General features: G+C 47.4%; 1 protein-coding gene across 3 annotated transcripts in view; it reads left to right on the top strand.

The window, feature by feature from the left end:
- Positions 1-330: 330 nt before the first annotated feature.
- Positions 331-11,635, top strand: part of Fgf1 (fibroblast growth factor 1) — a 98,752-nt gene continuing 87,447 nt past the window's right edge. Inside the window, exon 1 of one of the 3 annotated variants that reach the window (XM_070036288.1) lies at positions 331-696. The gene's annotated coding sequence lies outside the window, so the exon portion shown is untranslated. Of the gene's footprint in view, positions 697-9,846; positions 10,262-11,635 lie in introns of those variants that run through there. The other 2 variants (XM_070036289.1, XM_070036287.1) reach the window with 2 other exon arrangements.

The raw sequence follows: 11,635 nt of genomic DNA, 5'->3' as shown, positions 1-11,635 counted from the left end.
CAACCTCACGAAAACCTGTCTGCCTCGGGCACCACACCGAAGTCATTACTCTCTCCAGGACGTTCTGTCCTCCGTGAAACTTCAAAGGGCCGAGGATGAAGCAGTTGGAGAAAGTCTGATGGGTGAGTGGCACTCAGAGCTTGCAGCCAGCCCCATCCCTCTGTCTCCATGGAGCCCGGAGGGCCCGCACTGGGTCAGAGCAAGGCCAAGGAGAGCTTGGATGAGATGCTTATCCTTTCACCTGGCCGTTGTCCAGCCCCCAAATAGCTCCTGTGTCTGGTCCAAAAACAAGATCACATGACAGGAGGAGAAGTTCGTCTGCAGCCGCTTGTCCTTGGGCTCTCAGTGGGCACAGTAGTGTCGGCTGCCCTGTCCCCAGGTTCCCAAAGCCGGAAGGCCACCTGCCATCCTGCCCGGCTGGGGAGAGTGTGGTTTCATCCAGCCCTTCTCCTAGGGCTGCCTGGACTCCATTCGCAGTAGCAAGGCAGCAGAGAACTAGACCAGGGTCCTGGCCGCCTCGTGAGGAACAGAGTACCTCCGCTTCTGCCCTGCCTAGGCGGTGAATGGGAGCTCCTTCCCCCGCAGCCCTTTGCCAGCTGCCCCCTGCGAGCTGCCCCCCCTTCCTGCCCCGCAGCGCAGTGTGAACACGAGAGCCGCAGCCCCACCCAGCCGGACCCCAACGCGCCCAGAGCCCAGGTGAGTGCTGGGTGTATCAGGTTGCTGCACCCTTCAAGCCTATGCTCTGTCAGAAGGGCCTGTCCCAGGCACGATCCTGCTACCCTCCCGGATTGGTGAGTGGCCGGCTTGAGTACAGTGGTGGAGGCTGGGGTTAAGGATTTCCTGGACTCCTTTCTCTCATTCAGAGGCCGGTGGGCTCCCAGAGAGAGAACGAGGTAGGTCTGGAGCTCAGCTGGGAAGCAGGAAATGAGGCTTAGCAAGTGAATTCTCTTTGCTGGGATCTAAGTGAATTCATTAGTCAGATCCCACTGCGGGAAAGTTAAGGCTTCATTTTTTTTTTTAAAGAGCTCTGTATGCATAGGGAAGAAAAGGATTATAAATCCTGCAGGGTTTTCTTTTGCCATCTCTTCCTTCTTGGAGCCTTGCAAACATACTGGAAAGGTCTAAGAGCTTCTTATTTTGGTTGTGAATAAGAGGAATACAATCAAGGGTTTGGAAAGAGTTGCTCTGTGAGCAGAGCCAAAGGACAAACAAGTTTTGTGTCTTGATCTCTGCAAGCCAAGCCCATCCTATTCAGGATGTGTAAAGGGACCATGGTGCTTTTGCACATGCGCAGTTATCCCAGACACTGCTCTTGGGTTATGAATCACACATATCTATGCTACGAAAAAGTCTGTGCTGTTCTGGTGCGAGCAAAGTAATCACTTAACTAAGTCTGCATTGTTTAATGATCATAGGCCGAAGTTCAGTTTGAAGAGTTGTTTTTTGATCAGGTGTGCAGACATGTCCCACCTTGAATCTCTCCCCCCATCTGCTGCCAGGAGGACTTGCTGTTGTGGTAGCAATATGGCTGCCAGCTGCTCAGGGGACATCTCCCAACCCCCAGCACAGTTGCCCTATGAAGAACAGGTGCATCTCCTTCCCAATGGTCCTCCATCAGTTCTTCTCAAAGTGAGTGTGGGCACCAAAGGTACCAAGGTGCTTGTCTCAGGAGAAGGGGGCAGATGCAGGACAACTAAGGCCAGAAGTCATCTTGGCATTGCTGTTTATGTGATGGCAACCTAACTCCTCCCTTCTCCCTCTCCCCTCCTCCACTCCACGAATATGTATTCATGACAGATGGTTTCCTGGGAAGGATAATTATTGATGAAACAGGTGACTAAAGGAGCTGAGACTTGCCATTCCTGATGGTGGGAAGGATGCTTGTCACTGGCCCCACTCACCTGTCCCCAGCCCAGACCTCTGGGTGGCCTGTCTCATGTGGGTCTCCCTTCCCCTCATCTGTCCTCACCCAGTCTGTCTTCCTCCCTACTACCTTTGTGAACTCATCCTACTGGTCCTAGTCTGGTCTTCCCAGGCCTTTCTGTTGCTTCTCCTCTCTGAATATGAATAGGCTTAACCATCAGGGTTACCTCTTACTTACTTTTTCTTTAAGAACTTTGTGATTCTCAATTTCTTCCCCAAAGTGAGGCGTATATCCACGGGGAAAAGTAAGTTTTGTCCTCAGCTCTCTCTGTGCTATGGTATGTAATAAATAGTAGCTGCCAAATAGGTGGGTTCAATTAATTGTCCAGTAGAAAATTTAGCTTTCTAAATAGCTTAAGGTGATGGTTAGATTACCCAAAGTCTTTAATCCTACCTTTAAAAGTAATTCAGTAACCACGGCACTGTGGTTAGGTTCCTGTGGGTGGGTACCTGGAAAATATCTCCATTGGTATCACCTTACTTATGGGTGTGTGTGTGGGGAATACGTTCAACACTTATCCTAGATCCTATAGCAATTGAATGTTGGTGTTGGGGTCTGAGTCTAGGCCTGACTGACATTGCATTTCTTACTTCATTCATCATATGCATGCTTATCATGGCTGAGTTGGGATCCAAGCTTGCCTCTCTGAGCATCAATCACTACACATAGCTTGCCCTGCCTGCTGTCCAAACAGGGTGGCCACAGTGCCATGCTGGGGGCTCTCTTCCTAGGAAGGTAACTAGAAAATTCTCACCTCAGAGAAAACCAAACTCTTGTATATTTTTTTGTGCTATCTGTGTCCCCTGGTTGCAAGCATGGGCCTCTCAGTGGATACAGTCCTCTGTGTGATGTCAAAACCCTTGGTGCAAGCCCTTCTTGCTGACTAGACTTGTTAGTTTGCCTGTCTATCTGATTGGTGTCTTCAGAAGAGCAGATGCCATCTGACTTCTCTCATTTTATTCATCTTCATGACATTCTGATAGAGGGTCAGGAAGCTAGGTTTCTCTCCTTCTTTGTATTGGTGGCCTCACAGAGGCAAAAGAGACTGTCCTATCCCCAGATTACATAGAAGGTTCCAGATGAGATAGAAGCCAACTTGCTTTGCTATGAGATTATAATGGGTATACATATACACACAAATATATGTATATATACATATACACATGCATGCCTAAATAATATGCATATGTAAATATGCACACTAAGAATTGTTTAGGTAAATATTTCAGAGAAAAACCACTGTAAGAGTTAAGAGAAATGAAAACATAGATCTACAAAAAAAATCTGCACATGAATATCCATAGCATATCCCAATCAGAGGCCAGCCTGGGCAAAAGTTAGTGAGCTGGGCATAGTGGTATGCACCAGTTGTCCCATCTATATGAGGAACATAAATAGGAGGATTACAGTCCAGGCAAAAATATGAATCCTACTCAAAAAATCATTTAAAGCAAAAAGAACTGGGACATGGCTCAAACAGGAGATCCCAAATCCAAACCATTATACAAAATAAAGTAAATGAATATCCCTCTGCAAACAAAATAAACAAACAACCCCTGCCCCAAACTCACTGCTACTGGAATCATTAATCTATCAACAAGTTGCTAAGGGATGTGGTACCACTCTATCTACTCTGAGAAGTTCATACCTTGTCTCAAGAGCATGGCCATAGTTTGCCAACATAATTCTAGGGGAGAGCCTATAGACGGAAACAAAAGAGGGCCCATCAATTCCTCCCCAGAGCCTAGACCAAGAAGATTCTCTTCCCATTGTCCTGAGGGGACCATTTTTAAATATATGCTGTCAATTTCACCCTTCTAGGCCTTCAGAATTCCAACTTGTGCTTCAAAACCTGACTCCCATCACAAGATGCTAAATCTCATGAACCAGTGTGTTGCTACCATGACTTTTCTCTTACTTTTCACCCTTAAAGCTCAGCAGGAATTTGAATAATAAGCTAGTGATCCAGATTGGCTCTGCTTGTTTTGCCAAATAGTGAGCTAATTTTTAAACTGGGCAAGCTTAAACTGGAATTAAATGGGATTGAGGCATCCTGAAATTAAACATGAGAAAAGTGTTTGCACATGTGTGCCCATGTATGTAACACACATTTACCTTTCTGGACTACGGGGTTACAAATCTCGCTAGATTTTTATGGGGTGTGTGTGACTCATTGCATGAGTCACTGGGCTTTCTACATATCATCACCTACCTGGGGTCTGATCAAGTACATTCCAGTGTACCGAGGCTGAGTGGGACCAACAGCACAGCCAGGGCCGCAACAGGGAAGCCTGAGTAATAATGCAGGGACCAGCAAGAGCGGTGCCACCTTTCAGCTTGAAGATCTGCAGACAGAGCAGTAGCTGTCACCAGCTCCCCATGGGCCTATAAAGCTTCAACACTTTAACAGCAGCTCTCAAGCCCATGAAGCTGATAAACCATTTTAGCTGACCATACTTAAGCCTTCCTATCACAGACTGGGAGGTCCAGTACATAAATGCTAGCTGAAAAGAAAACTGCCAATACCAAGAAGAGTGTCTGGAAAAATGTACAGACCCATGCATTTGTGGCCTAGGGGTGTCAGGCCTTGTTGAGACAGGGGGTGCTCAAAGCACTGCCACGGAGCCCACACAGTATTAGCTGGAAACTTGCTGGAAACTTGTTAGACCTAATTAGATAGGTCCACCCATACCTGCTACATGAGAAAGCCAGCAACCCATCTGAACAAATCATTTAGGTGGTTCCAAACTACTGGACGTGCGACAATGAAGAAGACAGGCAAAGTTCAGTTTGCAAAGAAGATAGGCAAAGTTTCAGTGTGTGTGGTGAGGGAGACAAAACAAATTAAGTACACATTTTGTGAAGATCAATTTCAGGCAGCAATAAGTTCTGTCAGGAAAGAAAGCACCAGGGGACAGTGTGGGCAGGAAGGAGGGGTTGATTTTGAACAGGTGGCCCAGGACTCAGGGAGGAGGTGGTCCGAGCTGAAACCAAGACAAGAGCAAGCCATAAATAAAAGTGTACATTCTGAGCAGATGGAACAGTGAATGCAAAGGCCCTGAGGTAGGTCAAAGGCCCTGAGGAGCAGTGTGCTTGTAGCATACTGAGGAAGAGGAGAACTTGGTGGTAAGCTGAGCTTTTGCTCTTAAAATAAAGCAATGTGATCTACCTGTTAGCAAGATTCTTCTAGAATGAACTATGGAGACTCAGAGGAGGGCAAGGAGGCCAGTCAGGAGAATGTCACAATAATCCAAGCAAGAAATACTGGTGCTTGAATTGGAGCAGACCAATGTGCAAAGATTGGTTCCTCAGTGAAAAGCAAATAATGACATTGGTTGCATTGCTTAATAAACTCTCTTAAGCACACACATGTCCAGAAGTATAAAGACGTTTCCTTTAATCCTCCTCTCTTAAAGAAGAGGGCTAACGAGGAGCATTTTGTACCTTTCTGTTTGTTGTGCTTTTCTATCACCAGCATAAGTATTCCTTTCATTTAAATACTAAGCGACTTAACAATGAAAATTTAGGACAAACGGGAATTGGAACAGCAATGGGCTGTCAACGTCAGAAGTGGCAGCCACCTTTGACCTCTGCTGAGCTGTGCCCTCCCTAAAGCTTCTGGCCTGCAGAGTCCCACAAGCTGGACTGAGCTCATAGTTATGAGTGACAGCAGAACAAGCCCCGCCTCCCTGCCAAGCCCCACTGGCCCAAGTTTCCATCCTGCAGCTCTCTTTGGGCAGCAAATGCAATTTCCGGCCAGTGTCTGCCTTACTTCCCAGTCCTCTTGGCAGCCGGTTCCCCAGGAGGCCAGGAGCCTCAGTGAGCTGCCTGATTAGGCATAAACAGAAGGAAATGCTTGGCTGGGGCAGACAGGGGCGGCAGATTTTGTTTCTCCTGTCAGCTGATTAGGGTTTGTGATGCCTGAACGAGGTCAAATGTGATTAAGGAGAAGACTCAGTGTGCCTGCTGTGTGGGTCTCAGAACAGCACCATTTCTGTAAACAGGATGAATGAGGTGGAGGTTTTAAAGCTAATGTTGAATATCACAAGATTCAAGGTCAAGATGCTGGGGCTTCTGTTATTTACACATTGCTTCTTTCATGTTAAAAAGTGAGAATTTCTGTCACACACATGCCTGTAAATCCTACTCAGGAGGTTGAAGTCAAGGATTATGGTTAAAAGCCAGCGCAGACAAACAAATCTAAGACACCCTTATCTTCAACTGACCAGCAAAAAGCCAAAAGTGGAGGTGTGGTTCAAGTGGTAGAAAAGCAGCCTTAAGTTCAAGCCTTAGTACTAGCTCTTGTACACACACACACACACACACACACACACACACACACACACACACACACACACACAGAATGAGAGTTTTGTGTGTGGTTTTTGGAGGCCTTGAGGGCAGAGTATTAAAACCACAGAAATTATGCCATCTGCTTTGTCACCTTCTAGAACTTTTTTTTGCTTTGTTTTTTTATTTTGATAGATTATATATATATATATTTATTTTATTGTGAACATACTGTACAGAGGGGTTACAATTACATGGGCAAGATAATGAGTACATTTCTTATCAAGCATTGCAGCCTCCTCCTTTGTTTACCCTTCACATCCCTTCCCTGCCTCCCCCTGCCCCCACAACCTTCTAGAACTTTCTTAAGACATTTGTTTCTACTTTCTGGCACAGCCACTGCCTACATACCCTGCATGGAGTCTGTCTTTCAGGATGGGGAAGGAAAATGTCACCTCTGGCAGCAACCCCAGCATCCTGGGGGGGGTTGTGGAGAGGGGCTCTGGGTGAGCCTGGGTGAGCCTCTGTGATGTACACACCTACTAGAATTTTTCTTGGCCCTCAAAATCCATCATTTCCTTCCTTCTCAGATGTCCTATGCACCGTGGTGGTACAGCTGTCAGAAGACAGGAAGGAATTTAAAGTGGTCTCAACATGGCAGGAAGAAAGGATTTCTGTGGCATTAGCTGAATGGTTCCTATTACAGTGTGGGGGCTTCATGTGGGGCTTGGTTAGCTCTTTCTCTTTCCCAGAGACTCCTTCTGTGCACAGAGCTGGAGCAGGTGACTTCCCAGCAGTGATCTGAGTCCCTTCTCTAAACAACAGTACCACCATCAGACAGCCATGTTAATTACCGTGCTGTAGTACTTAGGAAACTCAATGTGTATTATTTGAAAGATGAATCTAGATATTTGGCACAGAAGTTGGAATGCAGAATTTAAGGGATGTTAAAGTAAAATAGCAAAAGAAAAAGAAAGAATCTTGACATGAAGGAAGGGGAGTTAAATTTGGGGTGTGCACACCAATACTGGGACTTAATGCCAAGGACTGGTACACTCACTTGTTTTTTGTTGTTATTTGTTGGGATTCTGGGGCTAAACTCAAGGCCTGGGTACTATCTCTAAGCTCTTTTGCTCAAGTCTAACACTGTACCACTTCAAGCCACAGCTCTACTTCTGTCTTTTTGGTACTTAATTGGGGTAAGAGTCTCACAGACTTTACTGCCTGGGTTGGCTTTGAATTGTGATTCTCAGATACCAGCCTCTGATAGCTAGAATTACAAGTGTGAGCCACAAGCACCTGTCCTCTCACTTGGCTTTTATACTCAAGGCTGATGCTTCACCGCTTGAGCCACACTTATACTTCTGGCTTTTTGCTAGTTAACTTAAGAGTCTAGAGCTGGCTTTGAGCTACAATCCCCAGATCCTGAGCTACCAGCACCTGGATGTATTACAATAACTATCTTAATTAAAGAACTGGAAGATTCCTTGTTTTCCAATACTTGGACAATAACATTGCCAAACAGTCAATATGCAGTAGTATATTACAATTATTATTATATCACAATTAGTATATGCCAGTAGCTAGGATTATATTTGCTTAAAAGCCAAGTGTGTGTGTCTATGTCTCTGCGTATGTTTCCACAGCTGGGAATAAAGAAGAAATGGAGTGCAATAGTAATATGCCCTTGGATTCCTGGTGCTCAGGTGCTGGTACACACGGGGACACATATGGTTGTCATGGTTCTGTGAGGATGCAGGGATATTGGGAATTGGAGAGCCTGATTCCAGAGGAGCCCAAATCTACACTGTCAGGAATGGCTATGTTATGGTGTGGTCTGGGCAGATTAGAGAGCATCAATCTGAATAGAGAAAACCTGTTTTTAGTCACCCGGGTCTTTTGCTAATAGTGCAGACTTGGGTGAACCTGGGCTTGCTTCTTTTGTTCAACAGGTCTTTTAACATCCTCAAAATGTCACAAACCAGCCTTATAATAAGAGAGCATCTTGTTTCCAAAGCTGGATAACTTTCAGGTCTTATCTATCCATTGGCCAGCTGCACTATCTCTTTGTCAGGGACAAGGATGCCTCCCATACATCTTCTGATGGCCTTCATTTGAACTGCTGTGGCTTACTGAATCAAAGCAGCCAAATTCGGATCGAGTTCATTGTTGTTTCCTTGATGCATTAACTTTCTGAACTTAACGTATCAAACAAACAGCTCCTGGCTTTATCTCATAAATGCCCATACATTTTCCACCCAAGAAATTCTATATTTCAACAAGAGATCCTTCCTCCCAACTAATGACATTGTAGTAGCCAAGGGGCAGGTCCTGCCCAGGACTGCAGGCAGTGCTAGCAAAGCCAGTTCCTTTCTACCCTCTCCTCACCGTCAGCCTAAGCCTCTTCTTTTCTTTCAATAGAGGAGGGTTGTTGTGTCTTCTAACTTTCAAAACTGCCCTTCCATGTTGTTATAAAGAGTTTATCTGTCCTACATAAAGCATAATCATTCTGCCAGACACCTATGCAACATGTTTTTACCTTTCAGTGGTTCAAGAGGCCCTATAGAATCCTGCAGACACAAGGACTGTTGTTATGTTTTAAAGCAAAAAGATCAATCTCTTGAATATGTGGAAGGGCAGGCAGTTCATAAGGTTCCAGATGACAGGTTTGGGGAAGTCAGCTTTTTCTCTACCTATGTCCCTTCTGAGAGGTGCATGGTCAGAGTCAGGAGATGGCTCCTCCCTTCTAAAGACACAAGAGTGCCCCCTAGGGGCTCTATCAGGAAATGATCAACCCTACCCTTCCTGTGCCAACAACTTCCCAGTGGGAGAGATAGGAGCTTATTTCTCCCTTGGACAGGTCAGCGTCCAGCCCTCTATCTGAATCATCAGGGCAGCAGGCTGGTGACCACGTACATTCACAACCCATTTGTGCTTTCCAGGCTCAAGCTGCTGGGTAAGGAGGAACTCCACCAATGATAGGAAATTATTCATCATATTTCCATTATTCTCTTCAAAGACACCCCATCCTCACCCCACCTTCATTCTCCACCTTATAGCCAAAGGTATCTGTAAAGATAGCCTCCTTTCTTCCTGCTTCCATCCTGGCTAAGGTATGAAAACGACACCCAGGGCTCCCTGAAGAAATCCCCAGCCTTGACGCTGGCCGCAGCTGAGGACTCACCTGGTCCAGCAGAGACAGGCTCAAACAGTGAGTGGAATGTCAGGAATATTCTCCAGCATGCCCCTCCCCTGGCCTGGCAGCCACTGCCCTGACTGGCTTTGAAAAATGCCCTTTGAAGGGATGGGTTCTGGGAATGGCACAGACAGACAGACACCCTGCCCCATTCATGCAGACACCTACATCCTTATGGGAATGCCAGATGAGAGCACAGAAAAGGGCCCCTTTTTTCCCTTGGAGCTTCTAAAGTCCACAGGAGCCACAACCTGCTGTTTCCCTGGCAACAAAGGCCTCAAAATAAACAGGATCCTGCTCAGACTGGCCAATAGTCCACCGGGCACAGGCATGTGCCCCTAGACAAACCACGTTAGAATAACACCAGGGGAGTTACTGCCACAGTCTGCTGTCTCTGCCTCACTCTCTGCTGGCCCAAGGCTCTGCCTTTCTGTATTGTACAGTTTGGAGCATGGACGGCCCTGGGGGCAGGGCTGTGGTGGGGGGGCATGGCACTGTGTTTAGGCAGGTCCCCTAGGCTGCTAAACAAGGCCAGAATCAGACCTAGAGTCCGGACACTCAACTCCCTCTAACCTCCGCCTCCCTGCTCCCTCGAGCCCCCAGAGACTGCCAGCGGATCTGTGGCATGGTGCTTGGCGTCTGGCCAGCAACCTGATGTGCATGCCACGGCCCGTCCCTCTCCCCACACAGCGCTGCTGAAACGCAGAGCTTCAGAGAGCCGGCTTGGGGCTGCTGGAGAGGCAGCCTCCTCAGGGTGACAAGGATCCACACAGCGAAGGACAGCAGCTGGGTTCAGTTTCAGCCCAGAGCGAATGAGAAGAGAGGACAGCCCTGGCCTGCAAGCGCTTCAGGTGACAATCATGGGGTCTATGCTGGGGAGGAGAGCTACAGCCAGAATGGAGGCCCTCTGTGCATGTGGGCACACATATGAAGCTAGTTGACCAGGAAAGGGAAAAGGGACATGGGCACAACAGGGTGTTTGAAGTAGGACATGGAACAGCTCCCCTGTGGCTGGATTGAGCCTGGTGTGGCTGGCGCTGGGGGCAGGGCTTGCTGATGGTGCAGACATGTAAAAATAGCACTTACACAGAGAGGCTGTAGAAACAATCATGGGCCATACAACCCCGGTATCTTAACCACCGCCAGCCCCCTGGGATGGGAGGGACAGAAGTGCTCTGGATTACTGAAGTGCTGGATGCTACCCTGGTGTTCGGTGGAAGCTGGAAGCTGTGGTTACGGAGGGTCAGGCTGGCATCATCTTGCTGTGTCACTCAGCCACCCCGGCTGCTTGGAAACACAGCTGCACTGGAAAACCTGTCCACATAGTGGGAAGCTGAGATTTGGTCACCTCTTTGATATAAAAGTCAGGCTGGAATACCATGAGCTGGGTGTGTGCGCTCCAGGTTTCCATAGGGTTGTATTCTGATGTGCCTTGCATTTCCCTGCCCATTTGTTTGTTTGTTTGTTTGTCACAGTACTGAGGTTTGAACTTAGGGCTTTGTGCTTGCTAACAAGTGCTCTATCCCTTGAGCCATGCTTCTAATCCTCATTGCTTTCATTACTCTTCTGAATGAGATCTCACTTTCTGCCTGGGCTAATCTATACCAAAACCCTGTTTATGCTTCCCACATAGCTGGCATGACAGGTGCATACCACTTTCCAGGAGGCTGGGATGACAGGTGTGAACCACCCCATACCTTCCGATTCTCTTTGATAATCACATCTCACCTCAGAACCCCTCGCACAGGCACCAGAGTGGCCAACCACTGAGTTCCCCACACCCACGTCACAGTACATACCAAAGGTAGGCCCGGTGCCCACACAGTAGCCTTGGAGAATTTCAGGCCTCTAGAAGCTAAGACAGGAATTTCAGGCATTTGGTCAAGTACCATTTTGTAGTGACCTCACCTCCCACCTCTGGTTCAAGAACTTCCTGTGTCTCAGCAATCTGGGCTTTCTCCAACTGCTTCACATCCCCTCTCCCCCATTCTCTCCCTGCCTTTCCGTATTGGTGATCAACACCCTTCCTTTCCTTCTCTATAAAAAAGAATGCAGTTGGTGGTAGTATTAGCTTCCACTCAGAGGACAAGCCAGATTGTCTCCCTAATAGCTTTGAGTTTAAATGAGCCAGGCTGACTCTGACAGCCTGGGGGGGGGGGCTGGCTGGCAGGGGGGGGGTGGAGGAAAGCAGGGGGTGGGGAGGGGATAGACTTCCTTTGGGAAGT

Source organism: Dipodomys merriami, unplaced genomic scaffold (genome assembly GCF_024711535.1).
Source record: "Dipodomys merriami isolate MVZ:Mamm:240054 unplaced genomic scaffold, mDipMer1.0.p SCAF_27, whole genome shotgun sequence".
In the NCBI taxonomy this organism is placed as follows: Eukaryota; Metazoa; Chordata; class Mammalia; order Rodentia; family Heteromyidae; genus Dipodomys; species Dipodomys merriami.
The sequence above is the reverse complement of the archived record's forward strand: the minus strand, read 5'-3'. Positions and strand labels throughout refer to the sequence as shown.